The following is a 25,748-nucleotide window of genomic DNA, read 5'->3' on the forward strand; positions in this document are numbered from 1 at the left end:
TCTTCTCCTCATTGGATTTTTCATGTTAAAAGTTGCAGAAGCCAGATGACAAGCTCATTTTGGTTCAACTTCAGCAACTGTGCATTGCATTGCCATGTAATGTAATGCAATGCTATCTATCTAGCTCTCCCTCTATACTTCCTTTTGGATAAACAGACATATTAGGCAAGCATTTTGGAGCTTTCACCTAAATAACTACAGGTGGTGAGATAAGCTGCACAATATAATTGACCTTTCAGTATATTGTTGCACACACACCATCTATTTAGCAAATGCCCTTGTTATCAACAGCAGCCTTTTAAACTCACCTGAGCTAACAGGTATGTGAGCTGGTTACTCTGCTGCGCTTAAAATTTCTTTTTTGGTTTGCTACAATGCCTTTTCTGAAACGTTGTCTCCCTCTGCTGGAACACTGACTTCTTTCATTTAATGCCTGCAGACTATAAAAGAGAAACCAACCCAAAAAGTTTGGTTGATTAGTCTGTGGCATTCTTTTAAACTGTTGCTTATGGCGGTCTCTGTGAGCTTCTCAGTGACATTCAGCCATCCAGGTATCCCGCCTGCAGTAGACGGAATGTGGCAATGGAACGCTGGCTGCGCGTGTCATAATAGGCTCTGAGCCTTTATATACCTGCGCACAGCAGCAGCCACCTTCAGTCTGCTGCTGGACAGCCAGCAGCAGCAGCAGCAGGAGAGGTAATTAATCAGCAACCCTCCTGCTAAGGGTAGACAGCTGCTCGTTCCACCCCCCCCCCCCGCCTTAATTGGTTCTCCTCCCTTCCAACGGTGTTGAGGCGGGTGGGAACAGCCGGGGGTTGAGGGTACTGTGCTAAAAGAGGTGGAGTTATGCAGATCTAAAACGCGTGGATTGCAGCAGCAGCAAGCCGAAAAGTGCAGGCATGTGAGGGATCTAGAGGTTGACAGCATGTCTTCTTAACGGGAGTCCAGGTGGCCATCTCCACAAATGGACTTTTCAGAATCCTTGGGTGGCACCGTAGTCGGAAACCAATTCTGGTTATCGCTTCTCGGCCTTTTGGCTAAGATCAAGTGTAGTATCTGTTCTTATCAGTTTAATATCTGATACGTCCCCTATCTGGGGACCATATATTAAATGGATTTTTAGAACAGGGAGATGGAAAAAGAGCTTGCTCTGTCCACTCCACGCATTGACCTGGTATTGCAGTATCTCCAGGACCGGTGCACCCCTTCTTTAATGCAGTTTCTAAAATCAGAAAGAATTGAATTCAATGCTTTTTGTTCATTTGGCTTGTTTGTCGGATTTTGGGATGGACTCTTTGGCTTTTCTTTTCTTCTCCTCATTGGATTTTTCATGTTAAAAGTTGCAGAAGCCAGATGACAAGCTCATTTTGGTTCAACTTCAGCAACTGTGCATTGCATTGCCATGTAATGTAATGCAATGCTATCTATCTAGCTCTCCCTCTATACTTCCTTTTGGATAAACAGACATATTAGGCAAGCATTTTGGAGCTTTCACCTAAATAACTACAGGTGGTGAGATAAGCTGCACAATATAATTGACCTTTCAGTATATTGTTGCACACACACCATCTATTTAGCAAATGCCCTTGTTATCAACAGCAGCCTTTTAAACTCACCTGAGCTAACAGGTATGTGAGCTGGTTACTCTGCTGCGCTTAAAATTTCTTTTTTGGTTTGCTACAATGCCTTTTCTGAAACGTTGTCTCCCTCTGCTGGAACACTGACTTCTTTCATTTAATGCCTGCAGACTATAAAAGAGAAACCAACCCAAAAAGTTTGGTTGATTAGTCTGTGGCATTCTTTTAAACTGTTGCTTATGGCGGTCTCTGTGAGCTTCTCAGTGACATTCAGCCATCCAGGTATCCCGCCTGCAGTAGACGGAATGTGGCAATGGAACGCTGGCTGCGCGTGTCATAATAGGCTCTGAGCCTTTATATACCTGCGCACAGCAGCAGCCACCTTCAGTCTGCTGCTGGACAGCCAGCAGCAGCAGCAGCAGGAGAGGTAATTAATCAGCAACCCTCCTGCTAAGGGTAGACAGCTGCTCGTTCCACCCCCCCCCCCCCGCCTTAATTGGTTCTCCTCCCTTCCAACGGTGTTGAGGCGGGTGGGAACAGCCGGGGGTTGAGGGTACTGTGCTAAAAGAGGTGGAGTTATGCAGATCTAAAACGCGTGGATTGCAGCAGCAGCAAGCCGAAAAGTGCAGGCATGTGAGGGATCTAGAGGTTGACAGCATGTCTTCTTAACGGGAGTCCAGGTGGCCATCTCCACAAATGGACTTTTCAGAATCCTTGGGTGGCACCGTAGTCGGAAACCAATTCTGGTTATCGCTTCTCGGCCTTTTGGCTAAGATCAAGTGTAGTATCTGTTCTTATCAGTTTAATATCTGATACGTCCCCTATCTGGGGACCATATATTAAATGGATTTTTAGAACAGGGAGATGGAAAAAGAGCTTGCTCTGTCCACTCCACGCATTGACCTGGTATTGCAGTATCTCCAGGACCGGTGCACCCCTTCTTTAATGCAGTTTCTAAAATCAGAAAGAATTGAATTCAATGCTTTTTGTTCATTTGGCTTGTTTGTCGGATTTTGGGATGGACTCTTTGGCTTTGCTTTTCTTCTCCTCATTGGATTTTTCATGTTAAAAGTTGCAGAAGCCAGATGACAAGCTCATTTTGGTTCAACTTCAGCAACTGTGCATTGCATTGCCATGTAATGTAATGCAATGCTATCTATCTAGCTCTCCCTCTATACTTCCTTTTGGATAAACAGACATATTAGGCAAGCATTTTGGAGCTTTCACCTAAATAACTACAGGTGGTGAGATAAGCTGCACAATATAATTGACCTTTCAGTATATTGTTGCACACACACCATCTATTTAGCAAATGCCCTTGTTATCAACAGCAGCCTTTTAAACTCACCTGAGCTAACAGGTATGTGAGCTGGTTACTCTGCTGCGCTTAAAATTTCTTTTTTGGTTTGCTACAATGCCTTTTCTGAAACGTTGTCTCCCTCTGCTGGAACACTGACTTCTTTCATTTAATGCCTGCAGACTATAAAAGAGAAACCAACCCAAAAAGTTTGGTTGATTAGTCTGTGGCATTCTTTTAAACTGTTGCTTATGGCGGTCTCTGTGAGCTTCTCAGTGACATTCAGCCATCCAGGTATCCCGCCTGCAGTAGACGGAATGTGGCAATGGAACGCTGGCTGCGCGTGTCATAATAGGCTCTGAGCCTTTATATACCTGCGCACAGCAGCAGCCACCTTCAGTCTGCTGCTGGACAGCCAGCAGCAGCAGCAGCAGGAGAGGTAATTAATCAGCAACCCTCCTGCTAAGGGTAGACAGCTGCTCGTTCCACCCCCCCCCCCCGCCTTAATTGGTTCTCCTCCCTTCCAACGGTGTTGAGGCGGGTGGGAACAGCCGGGGGTTGAGGGTACTGTGCTAAAAGAGGTGGAGTTATGCAGATCTAAAACGCGTGGATTGCAGCAGCAGCAAGCCGAAAAGTGCAGGCATGTGAGGGATCTAGAGGTTGACAGCATGTCTTCTTAACGGGAGTCCAGGTGGCCATCTCCACAAATGGACTTTTCAGAATCCTTGGGTGGCACCGTAGTCGGAAACCAATTCTGGTTATCGCTTCTCGGCCTTTTGGCTAAGATCAAGTGTAGTATCTGTTCTTATCAGTTTAATATCTGATACGTCCCCTATCTGGGGACCATATATTAAATGGATTTTTAGAACAGGGAGATGGAAAAAGAGCTTGCTCTGTCCACTCCACGCATTGACCTGGTATTGCAGTATCTCCAGGACCGGTGCACCCCTTCTTTAATGCAGTTTCTAAAATCAGAAAGAATTGAATTCAATGCTTTTTGTTCATTTGGCTTGTTTGTCGGATTTTGGGATGGACTCTTTGGCTTTGCTTTTCTTCTCCTCATTGGATTTTTCATGTTAAAAGTTGCAGAAGCCAGATGACAAGCTCATTTTGGTTCAACTTCAGCAACTGTGCATTGCATTGCCATGTAATGTAATGCAATGCTATCTATCTAGCTCTCCCTCTATACTTCCTTTTGGATAAACAGACATATTAGGCAAGCATTTTGGAGCTTTCACCTAAATAACTACAGGTGGTGAGATAAGCTGCACAATATAATTGACCTTTCAGTATATTGTTGCACACACACCATCTATTTAGCAAATGCCCTTGTTATCAACAGCAGCCTTTTAAACTCACCTGAGCTAACAGGTATGTGAGCTGGTTACTCTGCTGCGCTTAAAATTTCTTTTTTGGTTTGCTACAATGCCTTTTCTGAAACGTTGTCTCCCTCTGCTGGAACACTGACTTCTTTCATTTAATGCCTGCAGACTATAAAAGAGAAACCAACCCAAAAAGTTTGGTTGATTAGTCTGTGGCATTCTTTTAAACTGTTGCTTATGGCGGTCTCTGTGAGCTTCTCAGTGACATTCAGCCATCCAGGTATCCCGCCTGCAGTAGACGGAATGTGGCAATGGAACGCTGGCTGCGCGTGTCATAATAGGCTCTGAGCCTTTATATACCTGCGCACAGCAGCAGCCACCTTCAGTCTGCTGCTGGACAGCCAGCAGCAGCAGCAGCAGGAGAGGTAATTAATCAGCAACCCTCCTGCTAAGGGTAGACAGCTGCTCGTTCCACCCCCCCCCCGCCATAATTGGTTCTCCTCCCTTCCAACGGTGTTGAGGCGGGTGGGAACAGCCGGGGGTTGAGGGTACTGTGCTAAAAGAGGTGGAGTTATGCAGATCTAAAACGCGTGGATTGCAGCAGCAGCAAGCCGAAAAGTGCAGGCATGTGAGGGATCTAGAGGTTGACAGCATGTCTTCTTAACGGGAGTCCAGGTGGCCATCTCCACAAATGGACTTTTCAGAATCCTTGGGTGGCACCGTAGTCGGAAACCAATTCTGGTTATCGCTTCTCGGCCTTTTGGCTAAGATCAAGTGTAGTATCTGTTCTTATCAGTTTAATATCTGATACGTCCCCTATCTGGGGACCATATATTAAATGGATTTTTAGAACAGGGAGATGGAAAAAGAGCTTGCTCTGTCCACTCCACGCATTGACCTGGTATTGCAGTATCTCCAGGACCGGTGCACCCCTTCTTTAATGCAGTTTCTAAAATCAGAAAGAATTGAATTCAATGCTTTTTGTTCATTTGGCTTGTTTGTCGGATTTTGGGATGGACTCTTTGGCTTTGCTTTTCTTCTCCTCATTGGATTTTTCATGTTAAAAGTTGCAGAAGCCAGATGACAAGCTCATTTTGGTTCAACTTCAGCAACTGTGCATTGCATTGCCATGTAATGTAATGCAATGCTATCTATCTAGCTCTCCCTCTATACTTCCTTTTGGATAAACAGACATATTAGGCAAGCATTTTGGAGCTTTCACCTAAATAACTACAGGTGGTGAGATAAGCTGCACAATATAATTGACCTTTCAGTATATTGTTGCACACACACCATCTATTTAGCAAATGCCCTTGTTATCAACAGCAGCCTTTTAAACTCACCTGAGCTAACAGGTATGTGAGCTGGTTACTCTGCTGCGCTTAAAATTTCTTTTTTGGTTTGCTACAATGCCTTTTCTGAAACGTTGTCTCCCTCTGCTGGAACACTGACTTCTTTCATTTAATGCCTGCAGACTATAAAAGAGAAACCAACCCAAAAAGTTTGGTTGATTAGTCTGTGGCATTCTTTTAAACTGTTGCTTATGGCGGTCTCTGTGAGCTTCTCAGTGACATTCAGCCATCCAGGTATCCCGCCTGCAGTAGACGGAATGTGGCAATGGAACGCTGGCTGCACGTGTCATAATAGGCTCTGAGCCTTTATATACCTGCGCACAGCAGCAGCCACCTTCAGTCTGCTGCTGGACAGCCAGCAGCAGCAGCAGCAGGAGAGGTAATTAATCAGCAACCCTCCTGCTAAGGGTAGACAGCTGCTCGTTCCACCCCCCCCCCCCGCCTTAATTGGTTCTCCTCCCTTCCAACGGTGTTGAGGCGGGTGGGAACAGCCGGGGGTTGAGGGTACTGTGCTAAAAGAGGTGGAGTTATGCAGATCTAAAACGCGTGGATTGCAGCAGCAGCAAGCCGAAAAGTGCAGGCATGTGAGGAATCTAGAGGTTGACAGCATGTCTTCTTAACGGGAGTCCAGGTGGCCATCTCCACAAATGGACTTTTCAGAATCCTTGGGTGGCACCGTAGTCGGAAACCAATTCTGGTTATCGCTTCTCGGCCTTTTGGCTAAGATCAAGTGTAGTATCTGTTCTTATCAGTTTAATATCTGATACGTCCCCTATCTGGGGACCATATATTAAATGGATTTTTAGAACAGGGAGATGGAAAAAGAGCTTGCTCTGTCCACTCCACGCATTGACCTGGTATTGCAGTATCTCCAGGACCGGTGCACCCCTTCTTTAATGCAGTTTCTAAAATCAGAAAGAATTGAATTCAATGCTTTTTGTTCATTTGGCTTGTTTGTCGGATTTTGGGATGGACTCTTTGGCTTTGCTTTTCTTCTCCTCATTGGATTTTTCATGTTAAAAGTTGCAGAAGCCAGATGACAAGCTCATTTTGGTTCAACTTCAGCAACTGTGCATTGCATTGCCATGTAATGTAATGCAATGCTTTCTATCTAGCTCTCCCTCTATACTTCCTTTTGGATAAACAGACATATTAGGCAAGCATTTTGGAGCTTTCACCTAAATAACTACAGGTGGTGAGATAAGCTGCACAATATAATTGACCTTTCAGTATATTGTTGCACACACACCATCTATTTAGCAAATGCCCTTGTTATCAACAGCAGCCTTTTAAACTCACCTGAGCTAACAGGTATGTGAGCTGGTTACTCTGCTGCGCTTAAAATTTCTTTTTTGGTTTGCTACAATGCCTTTTCTGAAACGTTGTCTCCCTCTGCTGGAACACTGACTTCTTTCATTTAATGCCTGCAGACTATAAAAGAGAAACCAACCCAAAAAGTTTGGTTGATTAGTCTGTGGCATTCTTTTAAACTGTTGCTTATGGCGGTCTCTGTGAGCTTCTCAGTGACATTCAGCCATCCAGGTATCCCGCCTGCAGTAGACGGAATGTGGCAATGGAACGCTGGCTGCGCGTGTCATAATAGGCTCTGAGCCTTTATATACCTGCGCACAGCAGCAGCCACCTTCAGTCTGCTGCTGGACAGCCAGCAGCAGCAGCAGCAGGAGAGGTAATTAATCAGCAACCCTCCTGCTAAGGGTAGACAGCTGCTCGTTCCACCCCCCCCCCCCGCCTTAATTGGTTCTCCTCCCTTCCAACGGTGTTGAGGCGGGTGGGAACAGCCGGGGGTTGAGGGTACTGTGCTAAAAGAGGTGGAGTTATGCAGATCTAAAACGCGTGGATTGCAGCAGCAGCAAGCCGAAAAGTGCAGGCATGTGAGGGATCTAGAGGTTGACAGTATGTCTTCTTAACGGGAGTCCAGGTGGCCATCTCCACAAATGGACTTTTCAGAATCCTTGGGTGGCACCGTAGTCGGAAACCAATTCTGGTTATCGCTTCTCGGCCTTTTGGCTAAGATCAAGTGTAGTATCTGTTCTTATCAGTTTAATATCTGATACGTCCCCTATCTGGGGACCATATATTAAATGGATTTTTAGAACAGGGAGATGGAAAAAGAGCTTGCTCTGTCCACTCCACGCATTGACCTGGTATTGCAGTATCTCCAGGACCGGTGCACCCCTTCTTTAATGCAGTTTCTAAAATCAGAAAGAATTGAATTCAATGCTTTTTGTTCATTTGGCTTGTTTGTCGGATTTTGGGATGGACTCTTTGGCTTTGCTTTTCTTCTCCTCATTGGATTTTTCATGTTAAAAGTTGCAGAAGCCAGATGACAAGCTCATTTTGGTTCAACTTCAGCAACTGTGCATTGCATTGCCATGTAATGTAATGCAATGCTATCTATCTAGCTCTCCCTCTATACTTCCTTTTGGATAAACAGACATATTAGGCAAGCATTTTGGAGCTTTCACCTAAATAACTACAGGTGGTGAGATAAGCTGCACAATATAATTGACCTTTCAGTATATTGTTGCACACACACCATCTATTTAGCAAATGCCCTTGTTATCAACAGCAGCCTTTTAAACTCACCTGAGCTAACAGGTATGTGAGCTGGTTACTCTGCTGCGCTTAAAATTTCTTTTTTGGTTTGCTACAATGCCTTTTCTGAAACGTTGTCTCCCTCTGCTGGAACACTGACTTCTTTCATTTAATGCCTGCAGACTATAAAAGAGAAACCAACCCAAAAAGTTTGGTTGATTAGTCTGTGGCATTCTTTTAAACTGTTGCTTATGGCGGTCTCTGTGAGCTTCTCAGTGACATTCAGCCATCCAGGTATCCCGCCTGCAGTAGACGGAATGTGGCAATGGAACGCTGGCTGCGCGTGTCATAATAGGCTCTGAGCCTTTATATACCTGCGCACAGCAGCAGCCACCTTCAGTCTGCTGCTGGACAGCCAGCAGCAGCAGCAGCAGGAGAGGTAATTAATCAGCAACCCTCCTGCTAAGGGTAGACAGCTGCTCGTTCCACCCCCCCCCCCCGCCTTAATTGGTTCTCCTCCCTTCCAACGGTGTTGAGGCGGGTGGGAACAGCCGGGGGTTGAGGGTACTGTGCTAAAAGAGGTGGAGTTATGCAGATCTAAAACGCGTGGATTGCAGCAGCAGCAAGCCGAAAAGTGCAGGCATGTGAGGGATCTAGAGGTTGACAGCATGTCTTCTTAACGGGAGTCCAGGTGGCCATCTCCACAAATGGACTTTTCAGAATCCTTGGGTGGCACCGTAGTCGGAAACCAATTCTGGTTATCGCTTCTCGGCCTTTTGGCTAAGATCAAGTGTAGTATCTGTTCTTATCAGTTTAATATCTGATACGTCCCCTATCTGGGGACCATATATTAAATGGATTTTTAGAACAGGGAGATGGAAAAAGAGCTTGCTCTGTCCACTCCACGCATTGACCTGGTATTGCAGTATCTCCAGGACCGGTGCACCCCTTCTTTAATGCAGTTTCTAAAATCAGAAAGAATTGAATTCAATGCTTTTTGTTCATTTGGCTTGTTTGTCGGATTTTGGGATGGACTCTTTGGCTTTGCTTTTCTTCTCCTCATTGGATTTTTCATGTTAAAAGTTGCAGAAGCCAGATGACAAGCTCATTTTGGTTCAACTTCAGCAACTGTGCATTGCATTGCCATGTAATGTAATGCAATGCTATCTATCTAGCTCTCCCTCTATACTTCCTTTTGGATAAACAGACATATTAGGCAAGCATTTTGGAGCTTTCACCTAAATAACTACAGGTGGTGAGATAAGCTGCACAATATAATTGACCTTTCAGTATATTGTTGCACACACACCATCTATTTAGCAAATGTCCTTGTTATCAACAGCAGCCTTTTAAACTCACCTGAGCTAACAGGTATGTGAGCTGGTTACTCTGCTGCGCTTAAAATTTCTTTTTTGGTTTGCTACAATGCCTTTTCTGAAACGTTGTCTCCCTCTGCTGGAACACTGACTTCTTTCATTTAATGCCTGCAGACTATAAAAGAGAAACCAACCCAAAAAGTTTGGTTGATTAGTCTGTGGCATTCTTTTAAACTGTTGCTTATGGCGGTCTCTGTGAGCTTCTCAGTGACATTCAGCCATCCAGGTATCCCGCCTGCAGTAGACGGAATGTGGCAATGGAACGCTGGCTGCGCGTGTCATAATAGGCTCTGAGCCTTTATATACCTGCGCACAGCAGCAGCCACCTTCAGTCTACTGCTGGACAGCCAGCAGCAGCAGCAGCAGGAGAGGTAATTAATCAGCAACCCTCCTGCTAAGGGTAGACAGCTGCTCGTTCCACCCCCCCCCCCGGCCTTAATTGGTTCTCCTCCCTTCCAACGGTGTTGAGGCGGGTGGGAACAGCCGGGGGTTGAGGGTACTGTGCTAAAAGAGGTGGAGTTATGCAGATCTAAAACGCGTGGATTGCAGCAGCAGCAAGCCGAAAAGTGCAGGCATGTGAGGGATCTAGAGGTTGACAGCATGTCTTCTTAACGGGAGTCCAGGTGGCCATCTCCACAAATGGACTTTTCAGAATCCTTGGGTGGCACCGTAGTCGGAAACCAATTCTGGTTATCGCTTCTCGGCCTTTTGGCTAAGATCAAGTGTAGTATCTGTTCTTATCAGTTTAATATCTGATACGTCCCCTATCTGGGGACCATATATTAAATGGATTTTTAGAACAGGGAGATGGAAAAAGAGCTTGCTCTGTCCACTCCACGCATTGACCTGGTATTGCAGTATCTCCAGGACCGGTGCACCCCTTCTTTAATGCAGTTTCTAAAATCAGAAAGAATTGAATTCAATGCTTTTTGTTCATTTGGCTTGTTTGTCGGATTTTGGGATGGACTCTTTGGCTTTGCTTTTCTTCTCCTCATTGGATTTTTCATGTTAAAAGTTGCAGAAGCCAGATGACAAGCTCATTTTGGTTCAACTTCAGCAACTGTGCATTGCATTGCCATGTAATGTAATGCAATGCTATCTATCTAGCTCTCCCTCTATACTTCCTTTTGGATAAACAGACATATTAGGCAAGCATTTTGGAGCTTTCACCTAAATAACTACAGGTGGTGAGATAAGCTGCACAATATAATTGACCTTTCAGTATATTGTTGCACACACACCATCTATTTAGCAAATGCCCTTGTTATCAACAGCAGCCTTTTAAACTCACCTGAGCTAACAGGTATGTGAGCTGGTTACTCTGCTGCGCTTAAAATTTCTTTTTTGGTTTGCTACAATGCCTTTTCTGAAACGTTGTCTCCCTCTGCTGGAACACTGACTTCTTTCATTTAATGCCTGCAGACTATAAAAGAGAAACCAACCCAAAAAGTTTGGTTGATTAGTCTGTGGCATTCTTTTAAACTGTTGCTTATGGCGGTCTCTGTGAGCTTCTCAGTGACATTCAGCCATCCAGGTATCCCGCCTGCAGTAGACGGAATGTGGCAATGGAACGCTGGCTGCGCGTGTCATAATAGGCTCTGAGCCTTTATATACCTGCGCACAGCAGCAGCCACCTTCAGTCTGCTGCTGGACAGCCAGCAGCAGCAGCAGCAGGAGAGGTAATTAATCAGCAACCCTCCTGCTAAGGGTAGACAGCTGCTCGTTCCACCCCCCCCCACCCCCCGCCTTAATTGGTTCTCCTCCCTTCCAACGGTGTTGAGGCGGGTGGGAACAGCCGGGGGTTGAGGGTACTGTGCTAAAAGAGGTGGAGTTATGCAGATCTAAAACGCGTGGATTGCAGCAGCAGCAAGCCGAAAAGTGCAGGCATGTGAGGGATCTAGAGGTTGACAGCATGTCTTCTTAACGGGAGTCCAGGTGGCCATCTCCACAAATGGACTTTTCAGAATCCTTGGGTGGCACCGTAGTCGGAAACCAATTCTGGTTATCGCTTCTCGGCCTTTTGGCTAAGATCAAGTGTAGTATCTGTTCTTATCAGTTTAATATCTGATACGTCCCCTATCTGGGGACCATATATTAAATGGATTTTTAGAACAGGGAGATGGAAAAAGAGCTTGCTCTGTCCACTCCACGCATTGACCTGGTATTGCAGTATCTCCAGGACCGGTGCACCCCTTCTTTAATGCAGTTTCTAAAATCAGAAAGAATTGAATTCAATGCTTTTTGTTCATTTGGCTTGTTTGTCGGATTTTGGGATGGACTCTTTGGCTTTGCTTTTCTTCTCCTCATTGGATTTTTCATGTTAAAAGTTGCAGAAGCCAGATGACAAGCTCATTTTGGTTCAACTTCAGCAACTGTGCATTGCATTGCCATGTAATGTAATGCAATGCTATCTATCTAGCTCTCCCTCTATACTTCCTTTTGGATAAACAGACATATTAGGCAAGCATTTTGGAGCTTTCACCTAAATAACTACAGGTGGTGAGATAAGCTGCACAATATAATTGACCTTTCAGTATATTGTTGCACACACACCATCTATTTAGCAAATGCCCTTGTTATCAACAGCAGCCTTTTAAACTCACCTGAGCTAACATGTATGTGAGCTGGTTACTCTGCTGCGCTTAAAATTTCTTTTTTGGTTTGCTACAATGCCTTTTCTGAAACGTTGTCTCCCTCTGCTGGAACACTGACTTCTTTCATTTAATGCCTGCAGACTATAAAAGAGAAACCAACCCAAAAAGTTTGGTTGATTAGTCTGTGGCATTCTTTTAAACTGTTGCTTATGGCGGTCTCTGTGAGCTTCTCAGTGACATTCAGCCATCCAGGTATCCCGCCTGCAGTAGACGGAATGTGGCAATGGAACGCTGGCTGCGCGTGTCATAATAGGCTCTGAGCCTTTATATACCTGCGCACAGCAGCAGCCACCTTCAGTCTGCTGCTGGACAGCCAGCAGCAGCAGCAGCAGGAGAGGTAATTAATCAGCAACCCTCCTGCTAAGGGTAGACAGCTGCTCGTTCCGCCCCCCCCCCCCGCCTTAATTGGTTCTCCTCCCTTCCAACGGTGTTGAGGCGGGTGGGAACAGCCGGGGGTTGAGGGTACTGTGCTAAAAGAGGTGGAGTTATGCAGATCTAAAACGCGTGGATTGCAGCAGCAGCAAGCCGAAAAGTGCAGGCATGTGAGGGATCTAGAGGTTGACAGCATGTCTTCTTAACGGGAGTCCAGGTGGCCATCTCCACAAACGGACTTTTCAGAATCCTTGGGTGGCACCGTAGTCGGAAACCAATTCTGGTTATCGCTTCTCGGCCTTTTGGCTAAGATCAAGTGTAGTATCTGTTCTTATCAGTTTAATATCTGATACGTCCCCTATCTGGGGACCATATATTAAATGGATTTTTAGAACAGGGAGATGGAAAAAGAGCTTGCTCTGTCCACTCCACGCATTGACCTGGTATTGCAGTATCTCCAGGACCGGTGCACCCCTTCTTTAATGCAGTTTCTAAAATCAGAAATAATTGAATTCAATGCTTTTTGTTCATTTGGCTTGTTTGTCGGATTTTGGGATGGACTCTTTGGCTTTGCTTTTCTTCTCCTCATTGGATTTTTCATGTTAAAAGTTGCAGAAGCCAGATGACAAGCTCATTTTGGTTCAACTTCAGCAACTGTGCATTGCATTGCCATGTAATGTAATGCAATGCTATCTATCTAGCTCTCCCTCTATACTTCCTTTTGGATAAACAGACATATTAGGCAAGCATTTTGGAGCTTTCACCTAAATAACTACAGGTGGTGAGATAAGCTGCACAATATAATTGACCTTTCAGTATATTGTTGCACACACACCATCTATTTAGCAAATGCCCTTGTTATCAACAGCAGCCTTTTAAACTCACCTGAGCTAACAGGTATGTGAGCTGGTTACTCTGCTGCGCTTAAAATTTCTTTTTTGGTTTGCTACAATGCCTTTTCTGAAACGTTGTCTCCCTCTGCTGGAACACTGACTTCTTTCATTTAATGCCTGCAGACTATAAAAGAGAAACCAACCCAAAAAGTTTGGTTGATTAGTCTGTGGCATTCTTTTAAACTGTTGCTTATGGCGGTCTCTGTGAGCTTCTCAGTGACATTCAGCCATCCAGGTATCCCGCCTGCAGTAGACGGAATGTGGCAATGGAACGCTGGCTGCGCGTGTCATAATAGGCTCTGAGCCTTTATATACCTGCGCACAGCAGCAGCCACCTTCAGTCTGCTGCTGGACAGCCAGCAGCAGCAGCAGGAGAGGTAATTAATCAGCAACCCTCCTGCTAAGGGTAGACAGCTGCTCGTTCCACCCCCCCCCCCGCCTTAATTGGTTCTCCTCCCTTCCAACGGTGTTGAGGCGGGTGGGAACAGCCGGGGGTTGAGGGTACTGTGCTAAAAGAGGTGGAGTTATGCAGATCTAAAACGCGTGGATTGCAGCAGCAGCAAGCCGAAAAGTGCAGGCATGTGAGGGATCTAGAGGTTGACAGCATGTCTTCTTAACGGGAGTCCAGGTGGCCATCTCCACAAATGGACTTTTCAGAATCCTTGGGTGGCACCGTAGTCGGAAACCAATTCTGGTTATCGCTTCTCGGCCTTTTGGCTAAGATCAAGTGTAGTATCTGTTCTTATCAGTTTAATATCTGATACGTCCCCTATCTGGGGACCATATATTAAATGGATTTTTAGAACAGGGAGATGGAAAAAGAGCTTGCTCTGTCCACTCCACGCATTGACCTGGTATTGCAGTATCTCCAGGACCGGTGCACCCCTTCTTTAATGCAGTTTCTAAAATCAGAAAGAATTGAATTCAATGCTTTTTGTTCATTTGGCTTGTTTGTCGGATTTTGGGATGGACTCTTTGGCTTTGCTTTTCTTCTCCTCATTGGATTTTTCATGTTAAAAGTTGCAGAAGCCAGATGACAAGCTCATTTTGGTTCAACTTCAGCAACTGTGCATTGCATTGCCATGTAATGTAATGCAATGCTATCTATCTAGCTCTCCCTCTATACTTCCTTTTGGATAAACAGACATATTAGGCAAGCATTTTGGAGCTTTCACCTAAATAACTACAGGTGGTGAGATAAGCTGCACAATATAATTGACCTTTCAGTATATTGTTGCACACACACCATCTATTTAGCAAATGCCCTTGTTATCAACAGCAGCCTTTTAAACTCACCTGAGCTAACAGGTATGTGAGCTGGTTACTCTGCTGCGCTTAAAATTTCTTTTTTGGTTTGCTACAATGCCTTTTCTGAAACGTTGTCTCCCTCTGCTGGAACACTGACTTCTTTCATTTAATGCCTGCAGACTATAAAAGAGAAACCAACCCAAAAAGTTTGGTTGATTAGTCTGTGGCATTCTTTTAAACTGTTGCTTATGGCGGTCTCTGTGAGCTTCTCAGTGACATTCAGCCATCCAGGTATCCCGCCTGCAGTAGACGGAATGTGGCAATGGAACGCTGGCTGCGCGTGTCATAATAGGCTCTGAGCCTTTATATACCTGCGCACAGCAGCAGCCACCTTCAGTCTGCTGCTGGACAGCCAGCAGCAGCAGCAGCAGGAGAGGTAATTAATCAGCAACCCTCCTGCTAAGGGTAGACAGCTGCTCGTTCCACCCCCCCCCCCCCCGCCTTAATTGGTTCTCCTCCCTTCCAACGGTGTTGAGGCGGGTGGGAACAGCCGGGGGTTGAGGGTACTGTGCTAAAAGAGGTGGAGTTATGCAGATCTAAAACGCGTGGATTGCAGCAGCAGCAAGCCGAAAAGTGCAGGCATGTGAGGGATCTAGAGGTTGACAGCATGTCTTCTTAACGGGAGTCCAGGTGGCCATCTCCACAAATGGACTTTTCAGAATCCTTGGGTGGCACCGTAGTCGGAAACCAATTCTGGTTATCGCTTCTCGGCCTTTTGGCTAAGATCAAGTGTAGTATCTGTTCTTATCAGTTTAATATCTGATACGTCCCCTATCTGGGGACCATATATTAAATGGATTTTTAGAACAGGGAGATGGAAAAAGAGCTTGCTCTGTCCACTCCACGCATTGACCTGGTATTGCAGTATCTCCAGGACCGGTGCACCCCTTCTTTAATGCAGTTTCTAAAATCAGAAAGAATTGAATTCAATGCTTTTTGTTCATTTGGCTTGTTTGTCGGATTTTGGGATGGACTCTTTGGCTTTGCTTTTCTTCTCCTCATTGGATTTTTCATGTTAAAAGTTGCAGAAGCCAGATGACAAGCTCATTTTGGTTCAACTTCAGCAACTGTGCATTGCATTGCCATGTAATGTAATGCAATGCTATCTATCTAGCTCTCCCTCTATACTTCCTTTTGGATAAACAGACATATTAGGCAAGCATTTTGGAGCTTTCACCTAAATAACTACAGGTGGTGAGATAAGCTGCACAATATAATTGACCTTTCAGTATATTGTTGCACACACACCATCTATTTAGCAAATGCCCTTGTTATCAACAGCAGCCTTTTAAACTCACCTGAGCTAACAGGTATGTGAGCTGGTTACTCTGCTGCGCTTAAAATTTCTTTTTTGGTTTGCTACAATGCCTTTTCTGAAACGTTGTCTCCCTCTGCTGGAACACTGACTTCTTTCATTTAATGCCTGCAGACTATAAAAGAGAAACCAACCCAAAAAGTTTGGTTGATTAGTCTGTGACATTCTTTTAAACTGTTGCTTATGGCGGTCTCTGTGAGCTTCTCAGTGACATTCAGCCATCCAGGTATCCCGCCTGCAGTAGACGGAATGTGGCAATGGAACGCTGGCTGCGCGTGTCATAATAGGCTCTGAGCCTTTATATACCTGCGCACAGCAGCAGCCACCTTCAGTCTGCTGCTGGACAGCCAGCAGCAGCAGCAGGAGAGGTAATTAATCAGCAACCCTCCTGCTAAGGGTAGACAGCTGCTCGTTCCACCCCCCCCCCCGCCTTAATTGGTTCTCCTCCCTTCCAACGGTGTTGAGGCGGGTGGGAACAGCCGGGGGTTGAGGGTACTGTGCTAAAAGAGGTGGAGTTATGCAGATCTAAAACGCGTGGATTGCAGCAGCAGCAAGCCGAAAAGTGCAGGCATGTGAGGGATCTAGAGGTTGACAGCATGTCTTCTTAACGGGAGTCCAGGTGGCCATCTCCACAAATGGACTTTTCAGAATCCTTGGGTGGCACCGTAGTCGGAAACCAATTCTGGTTATCGCTTCTCGGCCTTTTGGCTAAGATCAAGTGTAGTATCTTTCGAAAAGGCGGTTTTGGATGTTGGCCGCCCTAGTAGATTGATACATTATGCACACTGGGGTTTAGGCGCTTGTTAGTACGCCAGGTGGCTAATATAGTCATCTGGTGGAAAGCATGGCCCCCCAGGATCGACGCCATTGGGCCGGGGAAGATCGAAAGCCCGAAGTGTGAAGTGCCCCAGGAGTGGTGACCCTGGGGTGCCTTAACTCACTGGGATTGGGAACCCCACTTGAGTTTATGGCACATTTGCACAAGCACTTCAAATTTTCTTTCTTCGCACACACCCTTATTCCGGGCCTTCTGGCCTTAGGATGGGGAATTTTTCAATTCCCGGTCGAAGGTCCGGGCAGTATTATACTGTGAAACCTTCACTATTTATTTAATTTCTTTGTCACTGTGTGTCCACTTATTCACGTGTGTCACGTCCTACTAGGATTTTGTCGGGATGCGGTTCCCTTACGGGTTCCTCTCTTGGCAGGTCTAGGGGGGGAGTGTGTGGCCATCAGGTTCCGCTCCCCCCTGAACCCCCCTGGCTCTCCTCTTTCGGGAGGAGAGCGTTGTTGGCTCCCCTCTTCCGGGAGGGGAGCACAGTCTTTGGCTCCCAGTGCCTTGCTCGGGTGAGAACTCGGGCAGGTGCTGGGGGTAAGATTGGGTCGCCTCTGGCTTCGGCTGGAGGTGGCTTTTTGTCCCTGTTCCTCGCTGTGGCCTTTTGGCTCGGAGGGACGGGGAATGGTTTGGGGGACCCTTCTCCTTTTGGAGAGGGTTTCAAGAAGACCAGCATCCTAGTGCACTTTTTTTGTGGCACTTGTCACTTTTTTAAGCGCACTCGGGTTTTGTACACGAATTCGGGCTTTCGATAAAAAAAAAAAATCTGTTCTTATCAGTTTAATATCTGATACGTCCCCTATCTGGGGACCATATATTAAATGGATTTTTAGAACAGGGAGATGGAAAAAGAGCTTGCTCTGTCCACTCCACGCATTGACCTGGTATTGCAGTATCTCCAGGACCGGTGCACCCCTTCTTTAATGCAGTTTCTAAAATCAGAAAGAATTGAATTCAATGCTTTTTGTTCATTTGGCTTGTTTGTCGGATTTTGGGATGGACTCTTTGGCTTTGCTTTTCTTCTCCTCATTGGATTTTTCATGTTAAAAGTTGCAGAAGCCAGATGACAAGCTCATTTTGGTTCAACTTCAGCAACTGTGCATTGCATTGCCATGTAATGTAATGCAATGCTATCTATCTAGCTCTCCCTCTATACTTCCTTTTGGATAAACAGACATATTAGGCAAGCATTTTGGAGCTTTCACCTAAATAACTACAGGTGGTGAGATAAGCTGCACAATATAATTGACCTTTCAGTATATTGTTGCACACACACCATCTATTTAGCAAATGCCCTTGTTATCAACAGCAGCCTTTTAAACTCACCTGAGCTAACAGGTATGTGAGCTGGTTACTCTGCTGCGCTTAAAATTTCTTTTTTGGTTTGCTACAATGCCTTTTCTGAAACGTTGTCTCCCTCTGCTGGAACACTGACTTCTTTCATTTAATGCCTGCAGACTATAAAAGAGAAACCAACCCAAAAAGTTTGGTTGATTAGTCTGTGGCATTCTTTTAAACTGTTGCTTATGGCGGTCTCTGTGAGCTTCTCAGTGACATTCAGCCATCCAGGTATCCCGCCTGCAGTAGACGGAATGTGGCAATGGAACGCTGGCTGCGCGTGTCATAATAGGCTCTGAGCCTTTATATACCTGCGCACAGCAGCAGCCACCTTCAGTCTGCTGCTGGACAGCCAGCAGCAGCAGCAGCAGGAGAGGTAATTAATCAGCAACCCTCCTGCTAAGGGTAGACAGCTGCTCGTTCCAACCCCCCCCCCTTCCCGCCTTAATTGGTTCTCCTCCCTTCCAACGGTGTTGAGGCGGGTGGGAACAGACGGGGGTTGAGGGTACTGTGCTAAAAGAGGTGGAGTTATGCAGATCTAAAACGCGTGGATTGCAGCAGCAGCAAGCCGAAAAGTGCAGGCATGTGAGGGATCTAGAGGTTGACAGCATGTCTTCTTAACGGGAGTCCAGGTGGCCATCTCCACAAATGGACTTTTCAGAATCCTTGGGTGGCACCGTAGTCGGAAACCAATTCTGGTTATCGCTTCTCGGCCTTTTGGCTAAGATCAAGTGTAGTATCTTTTGAAAAGGCAGTTTTGTCCTTGGGCTGCCCTAGTAAATTGATGCATATTACACACTGGTTTGGTGCACTTGTTAGTACGCCAGGTGGCTCATAGAGTTATCTGATGGAAAACATGGCCCTCCAGGATCGAAGTCACTAGGCTGGGTAAGTGTGAGGGCTTTGGAGCAATGTGCCCCAGGAGTAGGCGCCCTGGTGGGAGTCCAAGCTTACTGGGACTGGGAACCCCAGAAAGACTTGGCTTCGTAGCACGCCGCACCTTTGCCAATCATACTTTCTGAGCAACCCCCCCTATTCCTGGCCTCCGGGCTAGGAAGGGGAATTTTTATAAACCCGGTCGGAGGTCCGGTCAGCTTTGGGCTGAGAAACCAACACAGGCTCCAGCTCCACTAGGGTGGCAGCCTAGATGGAAGCTGGGAGCACGAAAACGGCTCTTCTCCGGCTTCGGCTAGGGAGAGCATCGGAGATCCCTGACCCTCGGTGTGGCCTTCTGGCTCGGAGGGATGGGGATGGTTTATTGGGGACCCTCTCCTCCGGGAAGGGTCCACATGAATCCTCGCCTCGTGCGCTGTTTTGGTGTGACTTCGGTCACATTTTTCAGTGCCTTGGATGCAGCTTCAATCAAAAAATCTGTTCTTATCAGTTTAATATCTGATACGTCCCCTATCTGGGGACCATATATTAAATGGATTTTTAGAACAGGGAGATGGAAAAAGAGCTTGCTCTGTCCACTCCACGCATTGACCTGGTATTGCAGTATCTCCAGGACCGGTGCACCCCTTCTTTAATGCAGTTTCTAAAATCAGAAAGAATTGAATTCAATGCTTTTTGTTCATTTGGCTTGTTTGTCGGATTTTGGGATGGACTCTTTGGCTTTGCTTTTCTTCTCCTCATTGGATTTTTCATGTTAAAAGTTGCAGAAGCCAGATGACAAGCTCATTTTGGTTCAACTTCAGCAACTGTGCATTGCATTGCCATGTAATGTAATGCAATGCTATCTATCTAGCTCTCCCTCTATACTTCCTTTTGGATAAACAGACATATTAGGCAAGCATTTTGGAGCTTTCACCTAAATAACTACAGGTGGTGAGATAAGCTGCACAATATAATTGACCTTTCAGTATATTGTTGCACACACACCATCTATTTAGCAAATGCCCTTGTTATCAACAGCAGCCTTTTAAACTCACCTGAGCTAACAGGTATGTGAGCTGGTTACTCTGCTGCGCTTAAAATTTCTTTTTTGGTTTGCTACAATGCCTTTTCTGAAACGTTGTCTCCCTCTGCTGGAACACTGACTTCTTTCATTTAATGCCTGCAGACTATAAAAGAGAAACCAACCCAAAAAGTTTGGTTGATTAGTCTGTGGCATTCTTTTAAACTGTTGCTTATGGCGGTCTCTGTGAGCTTCTCAGTGACATTCAGCCATCCAGGTATCCCGCCTGCAGTAGACGGAATGTGGCAATGGAACGCTGGCTGCGCGTGTCATAATAGGCTCTGAGCCTTTATATACCTGCGCACAGCAGCAGCCACCTTCAGTCTGCTGCTGGACAGCCAGCAGCAGCAGCAGCAGGAGAGGTAATTAATCAGCAACCCTCCTGCTAAGGGTAGACAGCTGCTCGTTCCACCCCCCCCCCCCCCCCGCCTTAATTGGTTCTCCTCCCTTCCAACGGTGTTGAGGCGGGTGGGAACAGCCGGGGGTTGAGGGTACTGTGCTAAAAGAGGTGGAGTTATGCAGATCTAAAACGCGTGGATTGCAGCAGCAGCAAGCCGAAAAGTGCAGGCATGTGAGGGATCTAGAGGTTGACAGCATGTCTTCTTAACGGGAGTCCAGGTGGCCATCTCCACAAATGGACTTTTCAGAATCCTTGGGTGGCACCGTAGTCGGAAACCAATTCTGGTTATCGCTTCTCGGCCTTTTGGCTAAGATCAAGTGCAGTATGCCTGGTCTGGTCATTTAAAGGCTAGTACAGCTATGCTTTACTAAAAGGAGTGGTGGAGAGAGAAGGCGAACCTGGAAAGGATGGGAGTAGTTGTCCACTTCGCAGGGACCGGGGATGCCTGGGTCCGTAATGGTTTCAGGATCGAGGTCGCGCAGGAGAAGAGAATGCATTTTTCATTGGGATACCTGGTCAATATGGTGCTTTATGACATACTGAAGGTAAAGAAGGAGGAGATCGTATGCCTGCAGGAATTCAGGAGAGAGGGACGGTATGTGCTTGTTTTTTCTTCTGTTGGTGCATGCCAGAACCTGTACAGAGCCCTCAGGGAAAATGCTGACAATGACTTGCTTTCAGGACTTACTTTCACAGTCCTTTATTCCAGAGGGGACATACCCTTAGTGGTTTTCATGCATAATCCCTTTGTCCCCCTGGAAGAAATAGCGGATTTCCTTAAAAGACATTGTTCCTATGTACAGTATGCCCACAGAGTAGTTAGCATGGAGTCTGGACTGTGGACTGGGAAGCACAAGTTCTTTGTCCGTTTTGGGATAGACCCTCAGGGCCCTGGGGGTTTCCACTATCCCCCTTTAAATTTCAGCATTGGCAGGAATAATGGATATTTATTTTTCCCTGAAGCCCCCTTTTACTGCCACAAATGTAACTCCTATGGCCACATGCAGGAGAACTGCCCTGAAGCAATGCTCTGCAGAAAATGTAATCTACCTGGGCACCGTGCAAAGGACTGCCCCAACCCTGTTGTATGTAATGGCTGTGGGGAGTCTGGACATGTGTACAGGGATTGCAGGGCACGCACTGGTGGAGCCAGGCTGTATGCCCAGGTTGCCTCTGCCAGCCCTGTAATGCCTGGTAGCAATGCTCTGCAGCAGAGCCGACCTCATGGAGCTGACTCCATTGTCAGCGAAGAGTTACTTGCCTCCTCAGCTGCAGGTAATCAGCTGCCCTCAGGCAATCAGCTGCTGAATCTCACACCTGTGAGTGCTGCCGTCCCTGTGACTCAGAGCGCTCCAGCAGCAGCCTCTGTATCTGCAGTGAGAGCGGGAGGCGGAGCTACGGAGCCAGTGACGTTGGAGGGGGCGGAGCTAGACATGGAGCTCAGCGAGCAGCTCCCAGTACTTGTGTCTGCCTGTGGTGAAGGAGATGTGGAGGAGGCACTGAGCAGAACGCCCCATGTCTCCTGGGACAAGCTGCAGGCAGATGATGAGGAGGAGCAGAGTGTCAGTGCCAGTGGCACTAAGTGTGAAATAAAGGAGCAGGGGGATTTCACAGCAGCAGCAAGGTCCTCTGAAGAGACCAGGGGGAATGCTGTGAAGAAACCCCGCCTCGCTTATCATTATGCAGATGGGGGCAGTGAAAGTCCCATGAGTGAGCGGGCTTATCCAGACTTGGTTTTCTCCCCTGATTGCGATTTTTTAGAGGGGGTTCCTGCCCTCACCTGTTACCAGTCCGGCTGCCAGCCCCCAGAAGGACAAGGCTGATACAGAAATGGGGGACATGTAGAAATCTCCATAAGAAAGTTCTGATATGGCTTCCAAAGCTTCACTTAATGTCCTATCCTTAAATGTGAGGCAGATGAAATCTAAAGGACGCAGGTGTACTGTGCTCAGGTATATCAGATCATTGGGAGCAGACATTTACTGCCTGCAGGAGTGCGGATTATCAGAAGTGCCGGACGATCAGGACTGGCCTCATGGACAGCACATCTGGTCTGGGTCTAATGTAAATAAGAACGATGGTGTGGGGATCCTGCTGGGGAATGCAGAGTGCAGCATGGACAGCTACACAGTGGTGGAGGTGGGGAGGTGCATTATTGCCATAGTGAAATATAGGGGGTGGCGGGTAAGAATAGTTAACATCTATAGTCCTACCGGAAAAGAGGAGCGTCTTGCTCTCTTGGAAAAGGTTCAGTTATTTTTGCCAGGAAAGATTCCTACCATTTTTGTTGGTGACTTTAATTGTGTTACGGATGAAACCGGTGATGTAACCGGGAAAAAATTATCCCATTTAATTTCAGATTTTTCTTTTTCAGATGCCGCTACTTTAAGGTCGGACAATCCACCACCTACATATAGGGCGGACAGAGGGGGGATCGAATCACGTATTGACAGGATGCTTTTCTCCAAAAATCTGGAGTGCATTAGTTTTAAGCAGTGTGCGGTCCCCTTCTCGGACCACGAGTGTTTGAGGGGTATGTTCAGACAGAAAGGGAGCTTTGTGCATGGGAGGGGTGTATGGAAGCTGAATGTGAGGTTGCTAGAGGATGAAAGAGTGATGAGTGAGTTTAAAAAGAAGTATGAAAGGTGGGGATACTATAAAAACAGGTTTGCATGTGTGTTAGAATGGTGGGATTGGGTGAAGCAAGAAATCCAAAAATTTTTCAGAAAATGGGGCTACAAGAAAGCCGCCATATATAGAAATAAATTCAAAGAATTAAATATGAGGATTGAATGGTTGAAAAAATGCAGTATGTCTGGGATTGATGTGAGTGATTTGTTAGTGGAAGCAAAGAATGAGTTAAAACGTGTGATTGAGAAAAAGGGGAAAGAAATAATGTACAGAACCAAAATAGAACACCTGGAAAAAAACGAAAAATGTACCAGATACTTTTTCAAAAAAATGAATGGAAAAAAAACGGATATGGATGAATTACTGGATGAGAATGATGTGAGTATAACTGGAGAGGGTGTGATTGAGGAGGTGAATGGTTTCTATAGTAGACTGTATGGGGATAAATGGATTGATTCTGGTTTGATGGGTGAAGTGTTAGGTAGCTTGGAAGATAAATTGGATAATGATGAATGTGAGAACTTGTGTGAGGATGTGATTCTGGATGAAGTGAGAAAGGTGGTGTTCAGTGCTCAGAAAAACAAAACACCGGGTAAAGATGGTATACCAGTAGAGTTGTATGTGAAAGCGTGGGAGTGCATGGGTGCGGATCTGACGGAAGTATGTAAGTATATGTGGGAGAATGGAGAACTGTGTGAATCTATGAAAGAAGGTGTGGTTGTGTTAATCTATAAAAAAGGTGAAAAGAAAAAACTGGGGAATTGGAGGCCAATAACGCTTCTAAATTCCGACTACAAGGTGTATAGCAAGATTTTAGCAAACCGTATGCGTGAAGTGATTGGGAAGGTTGTCAAGGATGATCAAGTGTGTGCTGTGCCTGGGAGATGTATAAGTGATAATCTGTTGTTGTTGAGAGATGTGCTGGGTGACTGTAGAGATAGAAAGCAGAAGTGTATGTTGTTGGCTTTAGATTTTGAGAAGGCGTTTGATAGAGTGTCGCATGTGTTTATGTTTGAAGTGTTAGAAAAAATGGGTTTCCCTAAGAAGTTCCTAGATGGTGTGAGATGTTTGTATGATGATGTGACGAGTGAAGTTTTAGTGAATGGTTGGTTGTGTGATAAATTCCTGATTAAATCAGGTGTCAGACAGGGGTGCCCTCTCTCCCCTGTTTTGTTTGTTAGTGTGATTGAACCTTTGTTATGTATGATTAGGAGAGAGAAAGCGATAAGAGGAATGCTAATACCTGGGAGTAAAGGAATGAATGTCAAGGTGCTGGGATATATGGATGATGTGGTGATTGTGAGTGAGAGTATTGCGTCTATGAGTAGAGTGAAGTTATTATTGGATTTTTTCTGTGGTGCGTCTGCTTTTAGGGTAAACTGGGATAAATGTTGTTTTAAGTGTTTTGGTGATAGTAGGATTAAGATGGATGGTGTGACATGTATGGAAGGGCCGATTAAAGTCTTGGGTATATTGCTGAATGATGATCTGAAGGGTACTGAAAGTTGGGATGAGTGTGGGTTACGGATAGAGAAGAAACTGAATTTTTGGCGAATGCGTGAGTTGACATTGAATGGAAAGGTACTTATAATTAAGGCAGTAATACTTCCAATATTACTTTATGCTGCTGGGGTCTTTCCGTCCCCATACAAAAAAATAAAAAGAGTACAAAAATTAATTTTTACTTTTTTTTGGGGGAGTAAAATGGAAAAATTAAAGAGAGAATATTTATACAAAACATATCAGAATGGTGGTCTGAATTTTCCTGATATTGAAATATTCCTGAGCCTTAATTATATTAAAACGGTGGTAGTGCTAATGGGTAAAAAGAACAAAGGTGCATATATGTTGCGATATATGGCTGGATGGATGTTGTATGGGTTATGCTGGGTGAAAAAAGATGGAAGTGTGCCTGTGGCTTTTAAATGTCCTGTGTGGTATGAGGTGATTGAAAGGTTTGTTAGAAAGAATGATTTGCTGGCTGTGTCTATGTGTGAGTTTGAGAAACCAAAAGCGGTGATGGGAAAAATGAGAGCAAATGAGATTGAATGTAATATTAATGATTTAAGATTTAATGAAGTGGCGGATGCATGGGAAAAATTGGGTACGCATGGTATGTCGAATAAACAGAAGGATGTGGTGTGGATGGCTTTGCATGATATACTGCCTGTGAGAGATGTGCAAAAGAGAAGAGATTTGATCAGAACGAATGTATGTCCAAGAGAAGGGTGTGGAGCGAGTGAGACTGTGAGACATGTGATGTGGGATTGTGATTATGCATATAGTGTGTGGAAAGGTGTGGGTGGTCTATGTAAGGAATTAGCAGGTGTGAGTTATATTAACTGGAGAGTGGCTATGTTTGGTATTGGTGCATGTGGAAAGGTGAATGAAAGGATTTTGTGGTTAATAATGGTGTGTGTCATGGAAAGCCTTTGGGATGTGAGAAACCTGGCTTTGTTCAAAAGAAAAACTGTACCTATTAATGACTGTATTCGGTTAATTCTATCTAGGTTGTACCTTATATATAAATGGGACAAGAGTAGAGGTGGTGGATTGGACGCTGAG

General features: G+C 45.6%; 14 non-coding genes and 2 pseudogenes across 14 annotated transcripts; all 16 read left to right on the forward strand.

Moving 5' to 3' along the window:
- Positions 1–1,017: 1,017 nt before the first annotated feature.
- On the forward strand, positions 1,018–1,208 carry LOC141158917 (U2 spliceosomal RNA). The gene has a single exon (XR_012248936.1). It is a non-coding gene; the product is annotated as a U2 spliceosomal RNA (small nuclear RNA).
- A 1,118-nt stretch (positions 1,209–2,326) lies between these two features.
- Positions 2,327–2,517, forward strand: LOC141158918 (U2 spliceosomal RNA). The gene has a single exon (XR_012248937.1). It is a non-coding gene; the product is annotated as a U2 spliceosomal RNA (small nuclear RNA).
- A 1,117-nt stretch (positions 2,518–3,634) lies between these two features.
- LOC141158919 (U2 spliceosomal RNA) lies at positions 3,635–3,825 on the forward strand. The gene has a single exon (XR_012248938.1). It is a non-coding gene; the product is annotated as a U2 spliceosomal RNA (small nuclear RNA).
- A 1,115-nt stretch (positions 3,826–4,940) lies between these two features.
- Positions 4,941–5,131, forward strand: LOC141158920 (U2 spliceosomal RNA). Its single transcript, XR_012248939.1, has one exon. It is a non-coding gene; the product is annotated as a U2 spliceosomal RNA (small nuclear RNA).
- Positions 5,132–6,248: 1,117 nt separating this feature from the next.
- LOC141158921 (U2 spliceosomal RNA) lies at positions 6,249–6,439 on the forward strand. Its single transcript, XR_012248940.1, has one exon. It is a non-coding gene; the product is annotated as a U2 spliceosomal RNA (small nuclear RNA).
- A 1,117-nt stretch (positions 6,440–7,556) lies between these two features.
- Positions 7,557–7,747, forward strand: LOC141158922 (U2 spliceosomal RNA). Its single transcript, XR_012248941.1, has one exon. It is a non-coding gene; the product is annotated as a U2 spliceosomal RNA (small nuclear RNA).
- Positions 7,748–8,864: 1,117 nt separating this feature from the next.
- Positions 8,865–9,055, forward strand: LOC141158923 (U2 spliceosomal RNA). The gene has a single exon (XR_012248942.1). It is a non-coding gene; the product is annotated as a U2 spliceosomal RNA (small nuclear RNA).
- A 1,117-nt stretch (positions 9,056–10,172) lies between these two features.
- On the forward strand, positions 10,173–10,363 carry LOC141158924 (U2 spliceosomal RNA). Its single transcript, XR_012248943.1, has one exon. It is a non-coding gene; the product is annotated as a U2 spliceosomal RNA (small nuclear RNA).
- A 1,121-nt stretch (positions 10,364–11,484) lies between these two features.
- Positions 11,485–11,675, forward strand: LOC141158925 (U2 spliceosomal RNA). Its single transcript, XR_012248944.1, has one exon. It is a non-coding gene; the product is annotated as a U2 spliceosomal RNA (small nuclear RNA).
- Positions 11,676–12,792: 1,117 nt separating this feature from the next.
- Positions 12,793–12,983, forward strand: LOC141158926 (U2 spliceosomal RNA). Its single transcript, XR_012248945.1, has one exon. It is a non-coding gene; the product is annotated as a U2 spliceosomal RNA (small nuclear RNA).
- A 1,113-nt stretch (positions 12,984–14,096) lies between these two features.
- LOC141158928 (U2 spliceosomal RNA) lies at positions 14,097–14,287 on the forward strand. The gene has a single exon (XR_012248947.1). It is a non-coding gene; the product is annotated as a U2 spliceosomal RNA (small nuclear RNA).
- Positions 14,288–15,406: 1,119 nt separating this feature from the next.
- Positions 15,407–15,597, forward strand: LOC141158929 (U2 spliceosomal RNA). The gene has a single exon (XR_012248948.1). It is a non-coding gene; the product is annotated as a U2 spliceosomal RNA (small nuclear RNA).
- A 1,113-nt stretch (positions 15,598–16,710) lies between these two features.
- LOC141160445 (U2 spliceosomal RNA) lies at positions 16,711–16,802 on the forward strand (annotated as a pseudogene).
- Positions 16,803–17,591: 789 nt separating this feature from the next.
- LOC141160147 (U2 spliceosomal RNA) lies at positions 17,592–17,775 on the forward strand. The gene has a single exon (XR_012250116.1). It is a non-coding gene; the product is annotated as a U2 spliceosomal RNA (small nuclear RNA).
- A 1,121-nt stretch (positions 17,776–18,896) lies between these two features.
- On the forward strand, positions 18,897–19,012 carry LOC141160363 (U2 spliceosomal RNA; annotated as a pseudogene).
- Positions 19,013–19,536: 524 nt separating this feature from the next.
- On the forward strand, positions 19,537–19,718 carry LOC141160090 (U2 spliceosomal RNA). Its single transcript, XR_012250076.1, has one exon. It is a non-coding gene; the product is annotated as a U2 spliceosomal RNA (small nuclear RNA).
- The last annotated feature ends 6,030 nt before the right edge of the window (positions 19,719–25,748 follow it).

The sequence above is a fragment of the Phyllobates terribilis genome, unplaced genomic scaffold (assembly GCF_046119375.1).
Source record: "Phyllobates terribilis strain yellow unplaced genomic scaffold, ASM4611937v1 Scaffold_8__6_contigs__length_399053987, whole genome shotgun sequence".
Classification (NCBI taxonomy): Eukaryota; Metazoa; Chordata; class Amphibia; order Anura; family Dendrobatidae; genus Phyllobates; species Phyllobates terribilis.